At 40.5% G+C, this 6,000-nt stretch overlaps 1 protein-coding gene across 4 annotated transcripts in view; it reads right to left on the bottom strand.

Annotated features, from left to right (window-relative positions):
- col28a1a (collagen, type XXVIII, alpha 1a) overlaps positions 1-6,000 on the bottom strand; it is a 114,215-nt gene that overhangs the window by 42,752 nt on the left and 65,463 nt on the right. The gene's annotated exons all lie outside the window — the stretch shown is intronic.

Genomic DNA, 6,000 nt, shown 5'->3' on the forward strand with positions numbered 1-6,000 from the left:
TCAAAGTGCGCAAAAGGTGCGCAGAGCCGTTTTCCTTGAGTCATGTGCTCTCCGCCTTTATGATTGGTTGAATGGTAAGGTTGAAACTGGTTGGCTAAAGAGTACGACAACCCACGTGGGAGGGGCTGCGCTGCCAGGAGAGTCTCAAACACACACACACACACACACACACACACACACATCCAAGGCGATTCACACGTGAGTGACGATTTGCACATTCACATAACACGATGAACGTGTACATTTTAAACATTCAAAATATTTGTGCACAGTTGTATGTTTGCGAAACGTACTTTATGAGAAAATAGTTTTGTTTTACACACGAGAATTGCTTTTTGTAAATGTATATTTATACTTTGTGCACGTAAATTAGGTTTTATTCATGTGAAATTGTTTACGCATGTGTGTATCTTGTTTTACGCGTGAATAATTAATGAGACTAAAATCACTCCATATTTTATTGTCTGTTTAATATTTGACCTGTGTTTCTCTCTCCTTTATCTTAAATGTGTGCTTTCACTGTGCGTATGTGTCTGTGTGTGTGTGTGTGTGTGTGTGTGTGTGTGTGTGTGTGTGTGTGCTTGCTTGTCTGTGTGTGTGCGTGCTTGTCTGTGTGTGTGCTGGCTTGTCTGTGTGTGTGTGTGTGTGTGTGTGTGTGTGTGTGTGTGTGTGCATGCTTGTCTGTATGGGAAAGGTAAACCCTACGGTATGGGGACAAGTAAAATGTCCCCACAAAGATAGCAATATCCAAAATCCTTGTCCTTGTGGGGACATGTTTTGGTCCCCATGAGGAAACAAGCTTATAAATCATACAGAATTAACTTTTTTGAAAATCTAAAAGAGCAGACAGTTGTGTGTGATTGTTAGGTTTAGGGGTAGGGAATATGTGTGTGTGCTTGTGTGTGTGTGCGCATCCGTGTGTGTGTCTATGTCTATGTGTGTTAGTACGTGTGCATATTGTGTGTGTGTTTTGTATGTGCGTATGTCTGTCTTCTGTGTTTTCACCTTTTTCTTGTTTTTACAGGTATAACTTTAATTGTTTTGCTTATAGTCAATATGTCTCATTTACAGCTGCTTTGTAACAATGAAAATTGTAAAAAGCGCTATATAAATAAAGTTGAGTTGAGTAACATATTGTTTGTATGTGAATAGAATTAAAGATGATATTGTTTGTATGTGAATAGAATTAAACAGTGCCGATCCTAGATGTCTGGGGGCCCTATGCAAACCTTTGTGAGGGGCCCTTGTCATAGTTGTTAAAATTAGATAAACATAACTGTAAACTATAAGAAATAAAAATTGTGCATCAATTAACATGCTTAAATGAATTAAAACTGAAAGACAAAAAACATTAAACTGACAGTAAGAACAATGAAGTATAAAATTAAATTCACATTTTGATTCACATGTTTATATTACTTTACCTAAAGTAACACGTGGCTCTAGAACCATCTAGCTGTTGAAAAAAATACTTTAACACGCAAATGCGGTGTGTTTTTTACTAACCAAATGCGTGATTAACTTATTAAATAAAGCATGATAAAGGTAGTTTACTCAAGAAAGCTAAGCATGCGAAAGCACATCAATAATTCTCTGTCGTGATCTCAGTCTTGTCGTGGTCTTTTTGTGTCTTGGGGGAATGTTTGTTTTGTTTTGTCGAACTCTTGGAGAACTGTTCTGACGGCTCTCCACGTGTTCTGTGTCTGCGTCACTTGCCCCACCCCCGTGTCTCCCCGTCAGGCTTTCCCCTCACCGGTGTTCTATTACCTCATCACCTGCACTCCTGTAGCTTGTCCTGTTTAGTAGCCTCCCCTGGTTCCTTATGATTTATTCACCTGTTAGTTATTTCCCGCTGTTAGGTCCCTTCTATTTAAACCCTCTTGTTCTCTCATCTTGTGTCAGACCGTTGCGTGTTATTGCCAGCTCTGACTGCCCCAGTCTAGCGTGTTCTAGTACTGTTATCTAGTCTTAGTCTTAGTCTTAGTCTTAGTCTTAGTTATCTTGTCCTAGTTTTGTTTGTTTCTTCATATTGCTCCAGTGCCTTTTTTGCTTCTCTGTCATCTACTCCTGTGCCCCTCAGTACCCATTGGCATCTCGGACCTCTGCTCTCTGCACTACCCGACACCACTTCTCCAGCGATCACCCCTGCTGTTCGGATTCTGCCAGCGGGTCGAGCCTTCTCCCCGCTGAGCGTGCTCCTCGGAGAAGCCAGGATTCCTCGTTCGGATTTTTCTGCTGATTCTCACCGTGAGTGCCGCCGGGTCGAGCTAGCTCTCCACGGACTCACGTGTTTCCTGTGCTCAAGGCCGGTGTCGCCTGGTGTTTCTGTTGGACTATTCCTAATAAAATCTGCTTCATTACCCGCATTTGAGTCTCTGAACCGTTTCTGCCTTCCATGGTCATGACAATTCTCTAAATGTGATGACACAAATATTACATATTATGAAGGCAAACGAAATACAGTGATGTGCATTAAAGCTGAGACTCACATGAACACTGTACAGTTTAATGACTGTAAGTCATTCCCTGTAAATTATATTGAGCTTTAAATAATGGTATGTTTTGTGTATGAACCTGCACAGTAGTGAAATAACAATATTTACATGTGATTTAACAGTTTATTGTAATAACTATCAAACCACTAAAAGTGTATATTAATGTGTATGTAACTTTGGAGACGGTCCCTAAATTCACGACTATAGAACGTCCAACGTCAAACCAACTGTATGCCAGTGGACAAATACTGAATTTGTAAATCTGTACTTGCGTTTGGCAAAACTAAATAAGATCTTGAAATTGTAGAGAATTTAGCATGAGCCAAATGGTCGGAGTCATTAAAAGAAGCGCCATAAACCCCCTCCACTCTCTTTTGGTCTTTTGATGTTGATATCAAGAAACCAGGACGGAGTCAGATCTAAAATCCAGGGGGCCTTGACTTGGGTTGGTGCTCTCACCGAAAGTGTTGATAACCCCCTTTTGTTTCTCTGTGGGATATTTTACGACTCCTAAGCTTCAAAGCAGAGGTGAGAAGACTCTCTGTCTCATCTGAAACTTAACATCTGAGGCTAACCAGAGAAACTTCTCCGACAAATAGGAACTTGTGTGATTCAACTGTCCTTTTCTATAAATATATCTAAATATCTAGGTTATATGTTGTCGCTCTTGCCATTTTGAAAAAATCTGTAATTGTTAAATAGGCAAGTTAATTCAGGCTTTGTTTGTATTCGTATACCTCTGAATGAATCAAGTCTTGATGCAATTCAAACCTTAGCATATTTGATATATAAATGTTTGTCTTTACAATTCCTCCTTGTGTATATTGTGTGACCATAGAACACTTTCTTTTCATTATGTTATAATTTGGAATGGTATTTTGTAAAGTTGCCAGGAGGTCATAAAGATGCAAATTAGCTGTTGAGTGGACAATGAACCTCTTCCCTGCTCAACTCTGATTGGTCGATTCAAACTCAGGTGGGCATGCCATCTCATGAGGTTAAATATCGCCGTCGTGACTATTCATGTGTGTTTCTATGGCTGTTTATTGAAACCGAATATTCTTTTAAATGGCACTTTATGTATGAATGAAGGTGTGGACCCGCCCACCTATCCTTGGCAGACTCTTGAGCTTCTCGCAGAGAAAACCTCAGCCTCTGTCAAAGATTTAGTGACAATATAAAGACGAAGAAATCTCTTTATAGCGCACTATAGTATTATTTTACCGCCCTAAATTGAGCGAAGAAATCCTCTTTTAGCGTGAAGAAGATAGAGCGAGCGATGTTCCTCCCTCGTCTTACTAAGGCCTTATTGTAATGCATAGCTAGGTGTTACTGATGTTTATTCCAGTGTGAACTAAGCTATTGCGCTCCCTGGGGTGAACATTTAGAGTAGCTGACTGATAATGTTCCTCCCATTCGCTTAACCCAGCGAATTTTAATAGTAAATAACTCCGGGTCAGTTTTACTAATTAAGGGGGAGTTTTACAAAAATCTTGATCAAGTTGTTTTGTTTGTTTTTATGTTACGGTCGGCAAAGAATCCCGACCAAGTACACAAATAACTTTCAGGACGGCGAAGAAATCCCATTAGTCAGTTATAGTGTAGTATTGTGTGTCTATTGTGTGTGTAGGTTGAAAAGCCATGTACCCGTGTTCAGGTAAACCGACACAAGCCATCAGACCCGCGATCAAATTACACTCGTCGCCATAGCAATTGCGCGTTAATACAAGTGTAATTCCACATAGAATGTGGAACTGGAAGTCCGGCAGAAGACATATGTCTTCTGTATGTCTACTAACACAAGAGGTCAGTTTGTGTCTAACACTTCTCCTGTCTCATCTCTGCCTGATTTTCCCTTTTGGGCAACGCTATCTAGTGTGAAGTCTCAGTTAGTCTCTCCTTTTGTTTGATTTTATGATTTCATTATTCTGCTATTGCACTGTCTACTTTATTTGAACATATTAATTATGATTATATACAAACAATATTGATAATTAATATTATTTTGTTATTGTTTTGATGATTTGATTTGATTTTTATCATTTCACCATTTGAATTACTCTTAGTCCCCAGGGTTTCTTACATTTTCTCCCTTGCAGTTTGAATTGTATTTGATAATACTTAAATTTAAATTAAACCAACTTAATTAGATTTTAACTTTGATCAAAACAATCAGATTGCACTCTTTAAGCTGTTTAGGAGTAACTCTCAATCGCCTAATGTTTTTATTTCAGTTATTCATATAATGATTTAACTGACATGCCTAAGGCCATCAAACGTATTGTGTAACTTAGTTGGCACGCGCCGGACGGCTAGTTATGGACGCTGCGCGCCGACGACCCCAAATTTTTACCAGGTCGCCCGGCGGTGCCGAAACGAAGGGGAGAGCGCCCGCGATCGAACGGAAGCGTCATGGGGCGGCGGCGACGCCCGGGGGACCCCAGAAAAATGCCCAAAGTGCCTAATTTTTGAGTCACGGAACGAAGGGTTAGGCGCTCTCTTGGGCAGAACCACAAGGGGGCGACTCGACGTACGGTCCCAGCCTAAGCCACGCGCGCCGATCAGGTATATACCATTTTTGAGCATAATAACCATGTTACAAAGCTGTAATAAACAGGTAATTGCCAAACTGAGTCACACACACTTCTGGAACGGCCACCCATAGGTAGCTAATGGACACACAATTTTTAAGCTCCTGGAGCACATCTATGAGCATTAATGCACGTCATTGTGAAGGGCTAAGCCTCTCATACACTCTACTTTTGGCTAAAGCTGTATAACTCCTTACTTATTCTTATAATGACCCTTAAAAGGCTTTGTCCATTATTTACCTATGAAGGTCCCATTAAATAAGTTACGAATGTACATGCCACACGTAACACTTTTGGCACGGATCCAGAGGCTTAAAAAGGGTGTGTCCATTAGCTACCTATGGGAGCCGCGCCAAAAGTGTTACGTGTGGCATGTACATCCGTGACCTATTTAATGGGAGCCTTATAGGTAAATAATGAACAAAGCCTTTTAAGGGTCATTATAAGCCTAAGTAAGGAGTTATATAGCATGAGAGGCTTAGCCCTTCCCAATGACGTGCATTAAGGCTCATAGATGTGCTCCAGAGGCTTAAAAATGGTGTGTCCATTAGCTACCTATGGGATCCGTGCCAAAAGTGTTACGTGTGGCATGTACATTCGTAACTTATCTAATGGGACCTTTATAGGTAAATAATGGACAAAGCCTTTTAAGGGTCATTATAAGCCTAAGTAATGAGTTATATAGCATGAGAGGCTTAGCCCTTCCCAATGACGTGCATTAAGGCTCATAGATGTGCTACAGAGGCTTAAAATGGTGTGTCCATTAGCTACCTATGGGAGCCGCGCCAAAAGTGTTACGTGTGGGACTTCCTGTGACCACAGGAACTCCCAGTCGTAACTTATCTTATGTGGCCCTTATAGGTAAATGATGGACAAAGTCTATTAAGGGTCATTATAAGCCTAAGTAAGGAGTT

This window comes from Triplophysa rosa, linkage group LG16 (assembly GCF_024868665.1).
Source record: "Triplophysa rosa linkage group LG16, Trosa_1v2, whole genome shotgun sequence".
NCBI classification, from domain to species: Eukaryota; Metazoa; Chordata; class Actinopteri; order Cypriniformes; family Nemacheilidae; genus Triplophysa; species Triplophysa rosa.